Here is a 22,015-nt window from a genome sequence, read left to right as displayed (position 1 = left end):
GCATTGCGAGTACCTGAAGTGCAGAGTGAACAGGTCGACTGACAAAACCTCTGCTATGACGAGCTATAGCTGAAGAAAGGGAACCGCTAAATCCTCCAAAGCCTCGAGACCTCTTGGCATCCATGTAAGCACGTAATTTTTGACCCGCGCAAGTTTTAAAAGTAGTATTTTAAAAAATATTTATTTATTTTTATTTTAATAGGATTTTAGTCAACTTTTAGTTTTAATTTTAAAACATAAGTTTAAAAAAAAATACAAAAATAGTTTTATAACGTTTGTTTTATCTTATTAGTATTTTATAATATTTATAACATTTAAAAAATATCAAAAATATTTTTTATTTAAATATATAGTTCACTTTAATAGTTTGTTCTTATTAACTAAAATTAATTAGTATATTTTGGTAGTATTTTTATTTTTTTATTTTATTCAATGAGAGAATTAAATTTGGGCCAATTGGGAGCTCATTTTCGTATTTTAGTGGCCCAGCAAGACAAATACCATTATTCTCAATCCATTAGCCCACTCTACACTTAAATACAAGATTTAATCTTAGCCAGCTATTCTCCTCTAGCCCATGTTAATTCTTACACTCATATAAAATCAAAATTAAACCCTAATCTAGGCAGCTGGACACAGACAGAAATTGAGGGATAGAAAAAGTGGGGGGCCGAAAGGGACTAGGGTTAGGAGGTTGGAAATTTTGGCTTTGTTCATCAATTATCTTCTTCAATTTTTCTGCCTCTTTGAGATTTCAATAAGAAAAACTTATACAAAAAAAATGTGTCGTCTAGATAGGATTAGAGTTTCAAAATCAAAATATACAGAAATATAAATTTCCGCTTCTTCATTCTAATTTCGAATTTGGTTTCGAAAATGGATTTCACTTGAGGTACTGAGATTTGGTTCGAGTTCGTCGCCGATCGAGGTCCGTTCATGGTTGCTAGTTCCTACTTCTTGGCTGCTGTTACTTCAGATTTCCATTGCTGGACTCTCTTGTATTCGACTCCAAGCGAAATTAATTAAAGAGTTTCGCATTCTCAGGTCTACTTCTCTCTTTCTTTTTAATGTTTGATGTTTGATTTTTGTGTGGCTAAATATGACTTGAGCCTTAGTTAATTGGTATTCGGGAATATATAACTCATTTGGTTCTTAATTAAGTATGAATAGAGGTTGGTTCTGCCAAAATTTATATGAGTTGATTTGAGTGATTTTCTTTTTACATCTAGGTACATGTAGATCTTTTGTGTGTTTTGAAGTGTTATTCCAGTAGTAAATCTGTTGAAGTATTAGGGTTGTTTCCTTTTGAAAAGATCTAATTAAAGTCTAGTATTTGGCCTGTTTAATCAAAGCTTGAATGAGTTTCAATGTTGTTAGCATAGGTATGAATATGTCGTGTTTGCTAGATTAATTTGATCACCGCTTGGAACCATTAGTCTATAGGATAGCTACATGGCATGTTCTCATATTGTTTCTTTCGCTTGAGTTAGTAACGCACGCATGCAAGTTTTCTTCACGAGCCTCATTAGTCTCTAAACAATGTTAGTCCCTATATTTTCTTGAGAAGTTGATCCAATGCTGTTTGAACCTAGTCCGTTTTAGGTCCCATTGAATTTGAGTTGAAGTAGCACTCCTGTTAACTAGACTTAGGACAAGAAAAATGCATTTTATGGATTACCATTTGGCCTCACACCGAATCCCAAATGTAGCAAGAATTAAAATCGCTGCTTTAGGCATACTCGATTAATAATAAAATCATCGTAACTATGAGTACAGTTCCCGTGGCATAGTCATGATACATAATCCTCAATTCGAGTGTACGTTTCACGTGACTCGACCACACCTTCAAATTATAATAAAATAAACATGTTGTAAATCGCGGGTGTGTTTCACGTGGCGCGATTCGCAATGTGTACAAAAACAAATGATTGCGCGACATCGCGCCTTGTTCAAACAAATTCCATAAATACTAAAAACGGTTAAAAAGTAAAAAATGCACAATAAGTTTCTATTATGTATTAAATCAGATAATTAGGCCAATTATTAATAGTTGAGCGACCGTGCTAAAACCACGGAACTCGGGAGTGCCTCACACCTTCTCCCGGGTTAACAGAACTCCTTACCCGGTCTTTTGATTTTCGCAGACTTTAAACTGAGTCATTTTTTCCTCGATTTGGGATTTAAAATAAACCGGTGACTTGGGATACCATAAATTATTCCAAGTGGCGACTCTGAAATCAATAAATAATCTCATTTCGATTAATGTCACTTTAATTGGAAAAACTCCCTATCCCCTCGGAAAAAAAAAGGAGGTGTGACAATCCCTATCCCCCGTCTCCTGACCACTGATACGCTCTAACTTCCTGGCAATCTCTACAACCTGATAAAATAGAGTATCATTCTCCAACTCCCGTGTCATCCCAACTCTGAGACCACAACCGAGTCTCTCAATAAATCTGCGGACTCTCTCTCTAACAATGAAAACCAAATCAGGTGCATGATGAGATAATTCAGCAAACCTCATAGCATACTCGGACACAGTCATAGTCCCATGAAGCAATATAACGCATCCATGAAGGTTTGCGAAACGAACTCCCTCAAGAAGAGAGTAGCGAACTGAGCCTAAGTAAGTGGCGTGCTTCAGCTGGACTACTCTCCTCATAAGCCTGCCACCATTATATAACAGACCCGTCAGCTGGAATGTAATATGGGGAAACCCTACTCAACTCCACTATGCCTATAGTATACAGAATACGGTGACACTAGTATAAAAAGCCTTATGCATCATCAAAAGTTGCGCCACTATCCTGACCTCAGGCTAAACCGCAATTATAGGTTGTACCGACATAACACCCAAAGCCTGATAAACATGAGCCCGTTGCTCTGGAGTACGTGCAACAAGAGTCTGACCTCCTCCCTAGCTTGAGAAGTAGCTGGTGCAATTGGGATCACTCCCGCCTGAGCCAAGGTACCCAACATGCTTAGGAAATGTGCCAAAGTCTCCTGAAGTCCAGGGTTAGAAACAGGCGCCTCAGGTGCCTTCTCATCAACCGGTGCCTCAACTGCTACTCTAGCAGGTGCTCTAGTTACAGTACGTGCACCACCTCGGCCTCTGCCTCTGCCCCATCCCCTAGCAACACTAGACCTGGGGGCAGTATTATTAGTAACTGAAGCTCGTGTCCTCACTATCTGTGAGAGAATATAAATACAAAAGATCAAACTCCGAAATTGATAAATCCGCATTATAAGGAATGAAAAGAGTGAAATTTCTTAATAGTTCTGTGGCCTCTTGGAGATAAGCACAGATGTCTCCGTACCGATTTGCAAGACTCTACTAAACTTGCTTATGACTCGTAGAACCTATGAACCTAGAGCTCTGACATCAACTTTTCACGACCCAAAATCTCACCTTAAGGATCGTGATGACACCTAATCTCTAAGACTAGGTAAGCCTAACACATGATGACATCAAATAGAATAAAGCAACTTAACTGTTAATTAAAAGCTGGAAACTGCCACAACATAGCCGTAAAGTTAATACAACAATCATACATCTCCAAATCCGATAATATTGAGTCATAATCTCTACATAGAGTACACAAGAAATCTCAAAATACAATATTGTTTGGAATAAAATAAACAGTAGTAAAGAAACAATAGAAGGTGACTCCGAGGCCTGCAAGCGAAAAAAAAGGTATACCTTGAAGTCTCCTCAGCTCTGGCTCGACTCTTTAGTGATTAACACGATCTGAGGTACCTGGATCTGCACATAAAAAATATGTAGAAGCATAGTATGAGTATACCATAATCGGTACCCAATTAGTATAAAGACTAACCTCGATGGAGTAGTGACTAATTTCAAGCCCAGACACTCACTGGTCAAAATACGATGTGCAAGATATCAACATAGAACGGACAATGGAAAGCTTAATAGAACAGATATTAACCACCTCGAAGAATATGCAACAACAACTCAATATAGAATAATCCGCCTATGCCAACATAATATCAATGGTATCGAGGCACGTAATGACATATCAAATTCCACTAACAGCTTATAAAAACTAAAAGGAAAGTCATTTAATGAGAACAAGAATTTGATCAAAATATCAACCCTCCTTTCCAACACATGAACAATAGCGAGAATCACCCCCGATATATTTGATAACAATCCCTGACAAGCCACCCTTATGTCACCATATGCACATTATCAATGGAATGTCACCCTTAAATACCCACCCTTATCTTGCCTCATGCACATAAATAATGGAATACCACCCTTATGTCGCCGCATTCATATCTCACTCACAACATAATAATCAACCCGTATAACACATGCCCAAGTGCCACAATATCACCAAAACAACAATACCAAAATCACAACAAGATATAGCTCACAACTCAACAACAATATGTTCAAAAATCCTAACAATAACATAAGAGTACATGGAGTGAGCAACAATAAAACATGTTTCACATAACAAATAAACCCAATTCAAGATATACCAATAGCCTAAGGTCTAATCCGATCAATTACCACATATACGCCCGTGTATACACTCGTCACCTTATGTACACATCGTTTCACATAGCAAAAATAAAGCAAATTAGGCCAAATCCTAAGGAAAATTTACTCACACAAAGTTAGGCAAGATACTTACCACAAACAAGCTAAGTCAATACTCTAAGAAGCCCTTCCCGCGTGAATCAACCTCTGGACGGTTCGAATCTAGCCAAAACAATTTAATAATATCAACGAAAAAGGGCTAAAATTACCCCTAACATATCAGAATTAGTACAAAAAAGGCCCTCCGTCCACCTATTTGAACAAAAATGCCCCTACCATTATATTTTGGGCTCAAGATTACCCCTAATACTAATAGAAAAATTCGAAAAAAGAAAAACTTAATTAATATCTGCATGTCACCATCCCATTGGCCTAACGTAAACCCTAAGAAAAATTATAATTAAACTCACTAGTAACCCGCACGAATATTTGCTCGCCCCAATTTTAAAACATAACTCTCTCTCTCTCTCTCTCTACCATTTTCGTTTTAATGAGTGTTTTTGTATGAATTGTATATTTACGATTATTCATGAAATAAATCCAAAATTGAGTTTTCTATTAGAATTATTTTTATGGAAGAAGGAAGGAAGTGTCATATTATTTTTTATGCTAAAAAGTTTAGATTCTTTTTTGTTTGTGTAAGCTTTTTAATTCAAAATTTCTGGACGTTTTCTTCACTAATTTTTGTTATTTCTGTGTGAAAATCTAAGGATTGTTTTTCATTTTTTTCACTGTTTACGTAATTTGTATTTTTATTTTAAATTTATTTCGCTATTTGTTCTATTAATATGTAAGCTTTTTTGCTATGTGTAATGGGTATTGTGCAATTATCACATTTCACACACACTGGGTTCATATGATGTACTAATAATAGGTGACAAATTTTTATTTAATTTCTTCACTAGTATTTGTTTTCTTCTTTTGAATTATTTTTTATTATCATGGATTTTATTTTCTCGATTAGATAATTGTGTTAAGTCTAGTAAAAAAAAGGATTTTCTCTTCATAATTTGCAAGTGAGATGGGGTTGTTGTGTTTGTTTGATATTTCCTGTGGATTCCGCCTAAGCAACAACGAGGAAAAGAAGGCATAGAGAGAGAGGGGGGGAGAGAGAGAGAGAGAGAGAGATGTGTTTTAAAATCGGAGCAAGTCAAAATTCAAACGGGTTATGTGTGGGTTTAATTATATTTGGGGTGAAGTTTAAGTTAGGCCAATAGGACGGTGACAAGTGGATATTAATTAAAAAAAATTTCAGAATTTTTTGTTAGTGATAAGGGTAATGTTGAGCGAGAAGAATAACGGTAGGAGCATTTTTATTCAAATAGGTGGACATAGGATATTTTTGTACCAATTCAAATACTTCAGGGGCAGTTTTGAACCTTTTCCGTAATATCAATAAAAGCCAAAGGAAATAACCCAAACGATAAAGCTACGATCTTTGTTCAATTATGAAAAGTCAACTAAAAAGTCAACCCTAAGCTTGCATCCCGAAACCCGACCAAACCCATAAATTCTGAACACTCATTCCAACATGAGTCCAAATATATGTGTTTCATCCAATTCCGAACTCAAACCGACCTTCAAATCATCAATTTTTTTACTTTAGAAATATTTTTACTAAGATCCACAATTATTCTTCAATTAGATTCACCAATCAATCGCTAAATTTAAGGTTGGTATAATGAATAATAAATAAATTCGAGTAAAATAATACTTACCCCAATCCAAATCGTGAAAACTCCCTCCAAAATCACCCAAATTCGAGCTCTATAACTCAAAATGTGATAAAGTAATTAAAACCCTCGAAATAGAGTACTTAAGTGGTCTGCCGAGGTGTACACATTGCGATCGCGGGACCTATATCGCGACCGCAAAGGAAAAATCCACTCCCAGCTGCTGACCCTCCTACGCAAACATGAGACAACCTTCGCGAACGCGATGCTCAAACTGTCGGGGCCTACACGAACGTGGTTGCACACACTCAATCGCGAAGAACGAACACGTGCCACCCCCAGCCGACCTTCCCTTCTAGGCGAACACGATCTCACCTAAGCGAACGCGAAGGCCATTGCCTCACAAGCTAAGCGAACGCGGCCCATCCTTCGTGAATGTTGATACCCAATTTTACCCTCATATTTTATAAAATATTATTTTGCAGTATTACTTAGTTTACAAGAGTCATATAAGTATTTTCAAGTACTTATTAATTATCCTTTTAAAGTATTTTGTGACTTAATCATCCAAAGTTATTATTTATACCCACATGTGTGTTTTATAATATTTTTACTTTATTTCATATAATTGCATTTGTATTTTTAGCTATTTACACAATATTTTGCAATAATAAATCATATTCTATACATAATTATATTTATTATATTTATTATATTATTTATGCTAAAATAGCATTTTTATATTTTCATAATGTTAAACTATTATTTTCAACCATTTTACTGCATAAGTAATATTTTTATTATTTATTAATTATTTTTTATAAATTATATTAAATACATTTCGTATATTTAATTTGCAGCCCAATATAGGGCTAATTTCAGACCAAAATAGGCCCAAGTCATCGGCCCAGAGATCCCAAATCTTTAGTCCAACCTCCCTTGTCCCAAACCAAACGACCCCTCTCTCAAACCTGGTCGAGACCCGTTAAAATGACCGGCTCCGCTTTTGTCACGACCCAATTTCCCCTCAGTATGATGTCGTGACGGCACCTAGTCTCTACGACTAGGTAAGCCTAATATTTGCGGAATAATGAAATGAAAATATAAATTTAACAACTAACTGTTAAAAAATACATAGTAATCCCAAAACCCGGAACATCGTGAATCACAAACTACAGAAGAAAAATTTAGTGTCTCTATACATCAGAGTCTAACAAGGAAAAATATAGAAGATAATGGACATAAGAAAGAGTAGAAGGGGACTCCGTGGTCTGCAGACACGACAGATATACTTTAAAGTCTCCAAAGCTGTCCCGGCTCACTGATAGTCCGGCTGATAAGGAGCACTGGATATGCACACGAAAAACATGTACAGTAGAGTAGCATGAGTACACCACAATCGGTACCCAATAAGTGCCAAGCCTAACCTCGGTCGAGTAGTGACGAGGTCAGGTCAGGACCCTACTGGTATAAATAATAATAAAACAAGGCAAGAACGAAATATCGCAGTAAAATAAAGGCTGAAATTTAACAAGAAAGAATTCATAGAAGATAACAGCTCAGTACACAGAGATAACAATAGGGGATCTCCCGAGATACCGTCTCGTAGTCCCAAACGTAAATGTGCAGGGGGATTTCCCAGAATACCGTTCCGTAGTCCCAAAGTAAATATGCAGAACAGAAGTATCTCCCGGAATACCGTTCCGTAGTCCCAAAGTAAATATGCAAGACAGGGGGATCTCCCGGAATACCGTTTTGTAGTACCAAAGTAAATATGCAGTACAAGGGGATCTCCCGGAATATCGTTCCGTAGTCCCAAAGTAAATATGCAGGGAGAACTCCCGAGGAACAGCCTCGTTGTCTCAAAAGTAAATACAAAGATCAAGCGACAAATACAACAGTTAACATTAGGATTTCTACGGCTATACTGATAAAGAACAAGGAAAAAGCAGGAAAACAACTAGGCATGCTTCATAGAGTTCAAGTAAGCAGTTAAAGCACGTAGACATGCGATATTAGACTAAACATGATAGCTACATATTGGAATAACTCAATTAAGAATGAAAACATGTTAATATTCATTAAAATGGTATAACTAAAAATAAAAGGAAAACAGGTTGCTGCTCAGTAAAAATTGGGTTTTTCAACAACTAGTCGTGTACGTACTCGTCACCTCACGTGCACGACGCTCCCATATCATAATAGTTCCAAATCTTAAGGGAAATCTCCCTCCCCCCCTCCCCACACACAAAGTTAGGCAAGCCACTTACCTCGAGTCAAGTTCAATCAATCCGTAAGAATGTCCTTTCCTCGATTATCCGACTCCGAATGGCCCAAATCTAGCCAAACGCAATTGCATATCATGAATACAACCATAATACACTCATCTAATTAATGAAATCAATATTTTAACAAATATTTAGAAATTCGCTTTAAAACGTCGACCCGGGCTAACGTCTCAGAATCGAATAAAGTCAGAAAATACGAACACCCATTTACTCATGAGTTCACTCATACCAAAATTATCCAAATCCGATGTCTAAATCCCAATCAAAACTTAAAAATTTTGTTAGGGAACGTTTCTCCCATTTTCCCAGCTTTTCAATCCAAATCTGAAATTAAATGGAGAAAACAACTATAGATTAATGAAATATACCCCAAAATGAGTAAGGAATCGGAACCCCAAAGCTCTCTCTGCAAATCCCTCAAAGAATTGCCAATTTCCGAGCTCCCAAGTCCAAAAATGGAGAAATGAATCAAACCCTCGAAATTCTCTCTTTTCTGCCCAGCGAACCCGCTCCTGCGACCTCACCATCGCACCTTCGGTGCTATTTCTACAGCTAGGACTCCGCACCTGCGAGTTTTCATTAAAACTCTAGAGTCCGCACCTGCGCGCCTAAGTCCGCATCTACGGATGCGCTTCTGCATCTACTCGTCCGCTTCTGCGGAACCTTGGGTCCTTCTCATCTCCGCGTCTGTGACTACCCTTCCGCAGATGCGGCTCCGCTCTTGCGATCCCAACCTCGCTTCTGCGGGTCCGCACCTACGGACTCCCCACCGCAGGTGCGAAAACACTAGAAACCAGCATGTCAGAAATTCTTCTAATTTCAAGCTTTCACTCGTTAAGCACTTGAAACTCACCCGAGGCCCCCTGGACCTCAACCAAACATACCAACCTATCTTAAAACACCATACAAACTTAGTCGAATCCTCAAACTACCCCAAATACCATCAAAAACACTGATTACACTCGAATTCAAGCCTAAAGATCTTTGAAATTTCCAAATTAGACAACCGATGCCGAAACCCATCAAGTCACGTTCGATTGACCTCAAATTTTGGACACAAGTCATAAACAACATTACGGACCTACTCCAACTTCCGGAATTAGAATCCGACCCCGATATTAAAATTTCCACTGCCGGTCCAAATCTCCAAAAATTCGACTTTCGCCATTTCAAGCCCAAATGAGCTACAGACCTCCAACACACAATCTGGATATGCCCCTAAGTCCAAAATCACCCAAACGGAGCTAACGAAACCGACAAAACTCCATTCCGGAGTCGTCTTCATATTATTCTGACTACGGTCAAAATTCTAAGACTTAAGCTCCCGTTTTAGGGACTAAGTGTCCAAAAATACTCCGAAACCAAAACAAAACCTCCCGCCAAGTCACATAACCAGAAAAAGATACGGGGGAAACAGTAAATAGGGAATCGAGGCTATTACTTTCAAAACGACCGGCCGGGTCGTTACATCCTCCCCCGAACGAGTATAAAGACATACCTGAAGCGGTGAAAAGATGAGGATAACGGTTGCGCATATCCTGCTCGGTCTCCCAAGTCGCCTCCTCGACCGGCTGTCCCCTCCACTGAACCTTCACGGAAGTAATGTTCTTTGACCTTAGCTTTCTGACCTGTCTGTCTAAAATAGGCACTGGCTCCTCAACATAAGATAGATCCTTGTCCAATTGGACTGAGCTGAAATCCAATACATGAGCCGGATCACCGTGATACTTCCGGAGCATCGAAATATGAATTACCGGATAAACTCTTGCTAGGCTGGGAGGTAAGGCAAGCTCATAAGCAACTTCCCCAACTCGCTGCAACACCTCAAAGGGACCAATAAACCTTGGGCTCAGCTTGCCCCTCTTTCCGAACCTCATAACACCCTTCATAGGCAAAACCCGGAGCAAGACCCGCTCTCCAACCATGGATGCAACATCGTGAACCTTTCGATCCGCATAACTCTTATGTTTGGACTGGGTTGTGCGAAGTCTACCTTGAATCAGCTTAGCCTTCTCCAAGGCATCCTGAACCAAGTCCGTACCCAATAATCTGGCCTTGCTCGGCTCGAACCAACTTACTGGGGACCGACACCGCCTACCATACAATGCCTCATACGGTGCCATCTGAATGCTGGACTGAAGACTGTTGTTGTAAGCAGACTTCGCAAGTGGCAAAAACTTGTCCCAAGCACCCCCAAAATCTATCAGACAAGCGCAGAGCATATCGTCCAATATCTGAATAGTGCGCTCGGACTGTCCGTCCGTCTGAGGGTGAAATAATGTGCTCAGCTCTACTTTAGTACCCAACTCCTACTGTACGGCTCTCCAGAATCATGATGTAAACTGCGTACCTCGGTCAGAGATGATAGAGACCGGTACGCCATGAAGCCTAACGATCTCACAGATGTAGATTTCGAGCTAGCTGCTCGGAAGAATAGGTAGTCATCACAGGAAAAAAATGAGCCGACTTGGTTAGCCTATCCACAATCACTCAAACTGCATCAAACCTCCGTTGAGTCTGTGGGAGTCCATCAATGAAATCCATAGTGATCCGCTCCCATTTTCACTCCGAATCTCTAACTTTTGAAGCAACCCACCTGGCCGCTGATGCTCATACTTTACCTGCTGGCAATTTAGACATCAGGCCACGTACTCTACTATGTCCTTCTTCATTCTCCTCCACCAGTAATGTTGTCTCAAGTCCTGATACATCTTTGTGGCACCCGGATGAATAGAGTACCACGAACTGTGAGCCTCCTGGGGAATCAACTCACGCAAATCATCTACATTGGGCACACATAGCCTGCCCTCCATCCTCAATGCACCATCAAATCCAATAGTGACCTTCTTAGCATCACTGTGCTAGACCGTGTCCTTAAGGACAAGCAGATAGGGGTCATCATACTGACGCTCCCTGATACGGTCATAAAGAGAAGACCGAGAGACCACACAAGCCAATACTTGACTCAACTCAGAAATATCCAATCTCACAAACTTGCTGGCTAAGGCCTGAACATCCAACGCCATGGGCGTCTCTGCTGCTGGTAGATATGCTAAGCTCCCCAAACTCTCTGCCCGGTGACTCAAAGCATCGGCCACCACATTGGCCTTCCCAGGGTGGTATAAAATGGTGATATCATAATCCTTAAGTAGATCCAACCACCTCCTCTGACGCAAATTAAGATCCTTATGCTTGAACAGATGCTGCAAACTCCGGTGATCGGTGTAAATCTCACAAGGAACACCGTACAAATAATGCCGCCAAATCTTCAAGGCATGAACAATAGCTGCTAACTCAAGGTCGTGGACATGATAGTTCTTTTCATGCACCTTCAGCTGTCTGGACGCGTAGGCAATTACCCTACCGTCCTGCATCAACACCGCGCCGAGACTAATCTATTATGCATCACAATATACCGTGTAAGATCCCGAACCTGTAGGCAATACCAATACTGGGGTTGTAATCAAAGCTGTCTTGAGCTTCTGAAAGCACTCCTCATATTCCTCTGTCCACCTGAACGGAGCACCCTTCTGGATCAGCCTGGTCATAGGTGCTGCAATGGATGATAATCCCTTTACAAAGCGACGGTAATACCCCACCAAACCAAGAAAACTCCAGATCTCTGTAGCTGAGGACAGTGTGGCCCAACTATGCACTGCTTCAATCTTCTTCGGATCCACCTGGATCCCATCACTCGATACTATATGACCCAAGAATGCCACTGAGTCTAGCCAAAACTCACAATTTGAAAATTTTGCATATAACTTCTTTTCTCTCAAGGTCTGAAGCACAGTCCTCAGGTGCTGCTCATGATCTTCCCGAGTCCGGGAGTACACCAGAATGTCGTCAATAAACACAATGACGAATGAGTCAAGATAAGGCTGGAACACACTGTGCATTAAGTGCATAAAATCTGTCGGGGCATTGGTCAGCCCAAAAGACATTACAAGGAACTCGTAGTGACCATATCGAGTCCTAAAAGCAGTTTTCGGGATATCTGGCTCCCGAATCTTCAACTGATGATAGACTGAGCATAAGTCAATCTTGAAAAACACTCTGGCACCCTGTAACTGATCAAATAAGTCATCAATATGAGGCAATGGATACATATTCTTCACTGTAACTTTGTTCAACTGGCGGTAATCAATACACATCCTCATAGAACCATCATTCTTCTTCACAAATAAGACAGGAGCACCCCAAGGTGACACACTGGGCCGAATGAAGCCCTTATCAAGCAAATCCTGTAACTACTTCTTCAACTTCTTCAATTCAGGAGGAGCCATACGATATGGAGGAATAGAGATGGGTTGAGTGCCCGACAACAAATCAATCCCAAAATCAATATCTCTGTCGGGCGGCATGCCCGAAAGATCAGCTGGGAACACATCTGGAAAGTCCCTCACTACTAGAACTGACTCAACTGTAGGGGTATCAATACTGACATCTCTCACATAAGCTAGATACGCGTCACACCCCTTCTCAACCATTCGTTGAGCTTTAAGAAATGAAATAACTCTGCTGGGAGTATACTCTAAGGTACCTCTCCACTCTAATCGCGGTAAACCTGGCATAGCCAGCGTCACGGTCTTAGCGTGACAATCACGAATAGCATAATTGGGCAACAACCAGTCCATGCCCAAAATAATATCAAAGTCCACCATGCTGAGCAATAATAAATCGACTCTGGTCTCAAAACCACTAAGAGTAATCAAACACGACCGATACACACGGTCCATAACAAGAGAATCTCCCACAGGAGTAGACATATAAACAGGGAAACTCAAAGAATCCCGAGATACGCCCAAATACGGGGCAAAATAAGAGGACACATAAGAATATGTAGAGCCAGGGTCAAATAATATCGATGCATCTCTATGACAGACCGGGCCAATACCTGTAATGACAGAATCAGAAGTGACTGCCTCTGTACGAGCAGGAAGGGCATAATATCTGGCCCGGCCTCCCCCTCTAGGGTGACCTCCACCTCGAGCTGGCTGAGCAGGTGGGGTGACAACTGGTGCTGTAATCATAGCCTAAGGACTCGGTGTAGCGCGCTGTGGTGGTGTACCCCTCCTAAATATGAGGCAATCCCTCACCATATGGCGAGTGTCGCCACAATCAAAACAAGCTCTAGGAGGGCGTGACTGTTGTGGCTGGCTCGGGCCAGGTCTGCTGGACTGGCCGCTACGAACACCCCGTGCAGGAGGCAAATTAGATAATGGCGGTGCATAATAAGGCTCATGGGGCCTAGAAGGAGCTGGAACACTACTGGCGGTTGGAAGAGCTGAATGAACGGGGCGACTCACATAACCCCTACCATGGCGAGCTGTTGGGGCATGAGCACCCGAATAATAACCAGTCTCTCGAGACCTCTTGGCCTCTCTCTCCTCTCTATCTCGGGAAAGCATGCCCTCCAATCTCTTGGCAATACTCACAACCTGCTGATAAGAAATATCCATCTCTAGCTCCCTAGCCATACTAATCTGGATACTGGGTGGAGTCCCTCAATAAACCGTTGAACCCTCTCTCGAACTATGGCAACCAAGGCCGGTACATGTCGGGCCAAGTCACTAAAATGGACTGCATACTCTGACACAGTCATAGAACCCTGGCGCAACTGCTCAAACTCCCCGCGCCATGCATCCTAAGGCTTTGAGGGACATACTCTCTCAAAAACATGTCCGAAAACTGAGTCCATGTAAGTGAAGCTGCCTCAGCCGGACTACTCAACTCATAAGCACGCCATCACTGATAGGCTGCTCCTCTAAGTTGAAAGGTGGTAAAAGAAACCCCACTCGTCTCTGCTATGCCCATAGTACGGAGAATACGATGACACTCCTCCAGAAAACCCTAAGCATCATCTGTAGCCAATCCGATGAAGGTAGGTGGGTGGTACTTCTTGTACCTCTCAAGTCTAAGCTGCTCCACCTCAGAAGCTGCTACCCTAACCTCGGGCTGAGCTGGAGCTACCGACTTCATTGGTACAATCTCTGGAACTTGGTCGACCTGAACTCGCTGCTCTAGATTACCGGCGATGGGAGTTTTTGCTCCTCCCCCGGCCTAAGAAGTGTCAGGAGCAAGTGGAATCAATCCAGCCTGAGCTAAGGTGCTGAACATGATCAGAAACTGGGCTAGAGTCTCCTGGAGGGCTGGTGCAGAAACAGGTACCTCAGGTGTCTGCCCTCCAGCTGGAGCTACTGGGGGCTCCTCTGTAGCAGCTAGTGCGGGTACTCTGGCTGCACCACGTGGACGTCATCGGCCTCTACCCTGGCCCCGGCCTTTCGCGGCTCTAGCAGGGGGCGCGGGTGCCTGGCCATCAGATCCGCTTGTACGTGTCCTCACCATCTGTGAGAGAATAGAATACAGAAGTTTAGAATTTTTGAAGTCAACAATTTTTCGCACGACAAGGAATCAAAGTAGTGAAATTTTCTTAACAGTTCCATAGCCTCCCGAAGATAAGTACAGACGTCTAAATACTAATCCGCGAGAATCTAATAAACCGACTTGTGACTCACGACACCTATGAACCTAGAGCTCTGATACCAACTTGTCACGACCCATTTTTCCTCCGTATGACATCGTGATTGCACCTAGTCTCTACGACTAGGTAAGCCTAACATTTGCGGAATAATGAAATGAAAACAAAAATTTAACAACTAACTGTTCAAAAATACACAGTAATCCTAAAATTTGAAACACCGTGAATCACAAACTACAGAAGAAAAATCTAGTGTCTCTATACATCAGAGTCTAACAAGGAAAAATACATAAGATAATGTACATGAGAAAGAGTAGAAGGAGACTCTGAGGTCTGCGGACGCGGTAGATATACCTTGAAGTCTCCAAAGTTGTCCCGGCTCACTGATAGTGCGGCTGATAAGGAGCACCTGGATCTGCACATGAAAAATATGTGCAGAAAAGTAGCATGAATATACCACAATCGGTACCCAATAAGTGCCAAGCCTAACCTCGGTCGAGTAGTGACGAGGTCAGGTCAGGACCTTACTGGTATAAATAATAATAAAGCAAGGCAAGAACGAAATATCGCAATAAAATAAAGACTGAAATTTAACAAGAAGAATTCATAGAAGATAATAGTTCAGTACACAGAGACAACAATAGGGGATCCCCTGAGATACCGTCTCGTAGTCCCAAACGTAAATGTGCAGGGGGATCTCCCGGAATACCATTCCGTAGTCCCAAAGTAAATATGCAGAGCATGGGATCTCCCGGAATACCGTTCCGTAGTCCCAAAGTAAATATGCAAGACAGGGGGATCTCTCGAAATACCGTTCCGTAGTCCCAAAGTAAATATGCAGTACATGGGGAATCTCCCGGAATACCGTTCCGTAGTCCCAAAGTAAATATGCAGGGAGAACTCCTGAGGAACCGCCTCGTAGTCTCAAAAGTAAATACATAGATCAGAAGACAAATACAACAGTTAACAGTAAGATTTCTACGGCTATACTGATAAAGAACAAGGAAAAAACAGGAAAACAACTAGGCATGCTTCATAGAGTTCAAGTAAGCAGTTAAAGCACGTAGACATGCGATATTAGACTAAACAGGATAGCTACACATATTGGAATAACTCAATTAAGAATGAAAACATGTTAATATTCATTAAAATGGTATAACTAAAAATAAAAGGAAAATATGTTGCTGTCTCAGTAAATATCGGGTTTTTCAACAACTAGCCCGTGTACGTACTCGTCACCTCACGTGCACGGCGCTCCCATATCACAATAGTTCCAAATCCTAAGGGGAATTCTCCCACACAAAGTTAGGCAAGCCACTTACCTCTAGTCAAGCTCCATCAATCCGTAAGAATGCCCTTTCCTCGATTATCCGACTCTGAATGACCCAACTCTTGCCAAACATAATTACATATCATGAATACAACCATTATAGACTCATCTAATTAATGATATAAATATTTTAACAAAAATTCAGAAATTCGCTCTAAAACGCCGGCCCGGGACCACGTCTCGGAATCGGATAAAAGTCACAAAATACGGACACCCATTCACTCACGAGTTCACTCGTACCAAAATTATCCAAATCCGATGTCTAAATCCCAATCAAAACTCAGAAATTTGGTTAGGGAACATTTCTCCCATTTTCCCAGCTTTTCAATCCAAATCTGAAATTAAATGGAGAAAACAACTATAGATTAATGAAATACACCCATAAACAAGCAAGGAATCGGAACCCCAAAGCTCTCTCTGCAAATCCCTCAAAGAATTGCCAATTTTCAAGCTCCCAAGTCCAAAAATGGAGAAATGAATCAAACCCTCGAAATTCTCTCTTTTCTGCCCAACGAACCCGCTCCTGCGACCTCACCATCGCACCTTCGGTGCCACTTCTGTGGCTAGGACTCCGCACCTGCGAGTATTCATTAAAACTCCAGAGTCCGCACCTGCACGCCTAAGTCCGCATCTGCGGATGCGCTTCTGCATCTACTCGTCCGCTTCTGCAAAACCTTGGGTCCTTCTCATATCCTCATATGCGACTACCCTTCCGCAGATGCGGCTCCGCTCCTGTGGCTCACTTGTTGCATCTGCGACCACTGACTCCCAGGCCTAAAGGCACACCTGCGATCCCAGCCTCGCTTCTGCGGGGCCGCACCTACGGACTCCCCACCGCAGGTGCGAAAACACCAGAAAGCAGCATGTCAAAATTTCTTCTAAGTCCAAGCTTTCACCCGTTAAGCACCCGAAACACATCCGAGACCCCCGGTACCTCAACCAAACATACCAACCAATCTTAAAACACCATACGAACTTAGTCAAATCCTCAAACCACCCCAAATACCATCAAAAACACCGATTACACCCGGATTCAAGCCTAAAGTTCTTTAAAATTTCTAATTTCGACAACCGATGCCGAAACCCATCAAATCACGTATGATTGACCTCAAATTTTGTACACAAGTCATAATCAACATTATGGACCTACTCCAACTTCCGGAATCAGAATCCGACCCCGATATCAAAATTTTCACTTCCGGTCCAAATCTCCAAAAATTCGACTTTCGCCATTTCAAGGCTAAATGAGCTACAAACCTCCAACACACAATCCGGACATGCCCCTAAGTCCAAAATCACCCAACGAAGCTAACGGAATCGACGAAACTCCATTCCGAATTCGTCTTCACACTGTTCCGACTACAGTCAAAATTCTAAGACTTAAGCTCCCGTTTTAGTGACTAAGTGTCCCAAAAATACTCCGAAACCAAAACAAAACCTCCTGACAAGTCGCATAAGCAGAAAAAGATACGGGGGAAACAATAAATAGGGTATCAGGGCTATTACTTTCAAAACGACCGGCCGGGTCGTTACAACTTTCTTTTAAATCCTGGCCGTTAATCTCTCAAGATCAACGACCCACAATCACCCCTCCGCTTTTAATTAACCAAACCCACCCGAAACCCTACCATTTCTAAAAAACTGCCACCCTTAAATCCTCTCTTCTCCTATCCTGTCAAACCCTAGCTGCCACCCCCAAACCTCCTCCGAATTCGATCAACTCATGGAATCTTACCATGATTCACTTACCTTTAATAGATTATCTCATTGTTACTTATGTGACCATGATGTTACTTAGTACTTACCCGATTTTAGCAAGTACCAATCTTCCGAATCAAGAGAAATCGAACTCACTCCTCAAGATTCAGACGATTTTTCGTCTGTATACATTTGTGGTAATGCCTTACCTCTATTTTGATGTTTTCGTGATCAAGATGAGTTTTACTACACTGAGTTATTATTACCTGTTCTAAAAACGGATTGTGATTATTGTTTTCAATTATATTCCAATTATTGGGTTTTTTCGATATATTTATTGCAGAGGTTATTTGTCTAGTGAGTATCACATGACTTGAACCTCGTCACTACTCCACCGGGGTTAGTCTTGATACTTATTGGGTACTGATTGTTGTGTACTCATACTACGTTTCTGCACATCTTTTTTGTGCAGATCCAGGTCCTCGGATCGGACTGATCGGCAGTGAAGCGTAGCACGTACCAGAGACTTCAAGGTATTCCTGCATGATCCGATCGCATGCCTTGGAGCCACCGTCTTATTTCACTTCTACTGTTTATGTGTTTCAGACAGTATTGTATTTTGATATTGATCTTGTATATTGAGTTAGAGCTTGTGACTCTATACCACCTAGTTCTGGGATATTATGTTGAGTATTTGCCGCGTTCGCCTGTATTACTCTTATTTATGTTAGACTCCGTTTTAATTAATTCATGATTTTATTGCTCACAATAATGTTGAGTGACCGGATTACCTAGTTGAAAGATTAGGTGCCATCATGACTTCCAAGTAGAAATTTTGGATCGTGACAAAAAGCATGAGACTTATTTAGCCTTGATGCTTTAAAACCCCAAGAACAATTCTGATATACACAATCAATGAAGTAACTGTTATTATGTAGGTATGATGTTACTATCTAACATATGCCAATTAAAATATGGTATATTATCACAACTCTGAAAGTTAACAATAAACGTAACTTGTTGAAACTAAGACAAAGTTACATCAGGCAAAGCAGATACATCATTAGCTTGTATCTTTGATGAAAGAATCAAGTGTTGGTAAACTTATTCAAATCCTAATCTCATACATACCTGCTCGAATATGATTTTCGAACTTTGAATTGGAAATTATTCTTGATTGCATGGTATTTCATCACATTACGTATGTTCTCCTTATCTTTGAATAACTGAGCCACTTCAACTTTTTTGTGTAAAGCGTTTGTAATTATATTCATATCATTGACTTCCATATTCTTATCACTCTCTAATTTTCTTATTGTTAACATATCAACAACTTCATCTTCATGGTGCGATGTTGCTTTCACGGTCATGCTGTGTATTCTTAGCCTTGGCATTGCAACTGATCTTATAGTCGAGCAGCTCGCATATGCATTATTCTCTTTGAATGTAAGATACAGGGGAAAAACTATCACATTTGAATTTGTCTCTTTCGACTTGATATACATCTTCAAAGCCATTTCACTATTTACTGTTAATGGTGGATAACCATCTTTAATAGTATACTTGATATCAACTGTAGTCGTATACTACTTATGAAGATAGTTTGCAACCTAGAATTGAAAATCATCGAAATTCCAATTCGATTTGATTAACATTCCATCAACTTCAAAATCTATAAATCGATTATCATCAGACCAATATCCACTGTGCTGTAGCAACATAGATATTTCGACCATTGTTATATTTCAATTTTGAATCATAACATTTAATCCGAAATTTGTCATTGCGTCAATTTTCCCCAAAAGTTTCTCTAGAATTCGTCTGCTCACCAACAAACGCGCAAACAGTAGGAAAGCAACGTACATATTTCAACCATTGGTATATTTCATCTTTGACTCAAAATAATTCTCCCAAATTTGTCAAAGCTTCAATTTTCCCCAAACGTGCAGACAGTAGGAAAATTCTTAGGTTTTATTTGAATTTGCAATATATATAATCCATAGGTACCGAGAAATACGCAGAAAATCACGTGTATCTCGTGTTGGGGAAAGAGGGATATCAGATGGAAAGATTTTGGGCGTACCGACAGTAATTAGAGGTTTTAGGGGTATGGCTTGTCATTAAATTTTAATAGTGGAGTATATCTGTCCTTCCCCCTATATTTATTCTAGCGTCCGTAACTAATTTCGGATAATGGGTCAAAAATGAAAAAAAAACTATTTTCTTATGTATGTTTGAATTCATAATATGATCTCTCATGATTTTCTTTCGAAACTGAGCCACACCTGTAATTATGGCCAATATTTTGGCTAATGGAGTCCATCTCACATAAGCATAAGTATCTTTGCAAAGTGTAGACTTTGTTGGTAATATTCTTTGGGACCCAAAAATATTACATTGTGTGGTGGATATTATTTGTATAAGTTGTATCTCTTCTTTTACAACTAAGAGACCAAAACTTTTTTGCCTATAAAAGGGAAGGACATTAGTTTATTTTAGACACACTAACAAGACTTGAGTCTTCATTTCTTATTTCTTCCTTTCCTCATTATTAAGAGTGTTTTGTATGAGAGTTGAGTGTTGGGAACCACTTGTGTGAATCTTTTTTTTGGAGTGATCTTGTGAGGTTATTACCTTAGGGTATTTGGGATTAATTAGAGTATTTACTTAATTACAGTATTTACTCTAATTTTTTAATCTCTTTTGTACTCTTATTGGTATAGTAAAATTGCTCTTCTCCGCTTGTGGACGTAGGTCACACTGACCGAACCACGTTAAATTGGTGTCATCTTTATATTCTTTAATTATCGTTGTTATCAACTTGCATTGTCTTTATTATTGTCATTATAACATTGTTTGGCTAAATTTCACACTTCCAGAGTTCTCGATCCTATCAAATTGGTATTAGAGTCGGATCTAATCGGGTTTGTTTCAGTAGTCAATATGACTTTAACAAAGATTTATGTTGAGAAATTTGATCGAAGTGCAAATTTCGGAATGTGGCAATTAAATATGGAAGCTATCCTAATTCAGGATGGCATAGATTTGGCGTTGCAAGGAAAGGAGAAGAAGACGGATGAGGAGTTTGCCGTCATAGACAAAAAGGCAAAAGCATGTATCATTTTAAATCTCTCAAATGAGGTTTTACATAATGTTTCTGTAGAAACCACAGCCAAAGGCATGTAGAAAAAATTGAAAACCTTATATATGAAGAGGACGGTGGAAAATAGACTTTACCTGAAGCAGAATCTTTATACAATTCGTATGGGTGGAGGTACTTCTATTATCTCTCATCTTGATGCCTTTGATTCCATTCTTATGGATTTAAGTAATATAGATGCTTAAATTAAAGATGAGGATCAAGTCGTGTTACTGCTTTATTCTCTACCCCCATCTTTTAAGCATATAAGAGATATTATGCTTTATGCAAGGGATAATTTCTCTTATAAGGATATTAAATCTATCTTAAAATCAAAAGAACAGATAGATAGTGATATTACTAGGGAAGCTAGTGAAACTCAAGCGGAAGTTGGCTTGTTTGTTAGGGAAAAATCCGACTCCATATCAAGATACAATAATTTAGAGTGTCGCTATTTTCATAAGAAAGGTCACATTATATTTGAATGCTTTAAACTGAAAAATAAAGAAAAGCATAAAGAAAGAAAAAATGAGCACAAAAATACTGACACCGCTGAAGCTAGTGTAGCAACTGATGAGATTGAGGGAACTATATTTTTAGCAACTGAAACTAGTTTCAGATCAGACAATGAGTGGATTTTAGATTCCGGTTGTTCATATCATGTGTCCTAGTAAGGACTTGTTTTCTACATATGATTCAGTTGCAGGTGGAGTTGTCCAACTAGGTAACAATATTACTTGTAACGTTATTGGCAAAGGTACAATTCGGATCATAATGCATGATGGTGTAGTGAGAACTCTCACCGATGTTAGACATGTTCCTGACTTGAAGAAAAATCT

General features: G+C 40.2%; 1 long non-coding RNA gene across 1 annotated transcript; it reads left to right on the top strand.

Annotated features, from left to right (window-relative positions):
- Positions 1-756: 756 nt before the first annotated feature.
- On the top strand, positions 757-18,907 carry LOC117279983 (uncharacterized). Its single transcript, XR_004510429.2, has 2 exons — positions 757-1,044; positions 18,510-18,907. It is a non-coding gene; the product is annotated as an uncharacterized lncRNA (long non-coding RNA).
- Positions 18,908-22,015: the final 3,108 nt, after the last annotated feature.

This window comes from Nicotiana tomentosiformis, chromosome 1, assembly GCF_000390325.3.
Source record: "Nicotiana tomentosiformis chromosome 1, ASM39032v3, whole genome shotgun sequence".
Lineage (NCBI taxonomy): Eukaryota > Viridiplantae > Streptophyta > Magnoliopsida > Solanales > Solanaceae > Nicotiana > Nicotiana tomentosiformis.
This window is presented reverse-complemented; position numbering and strand designations above follow the sequence as displayed.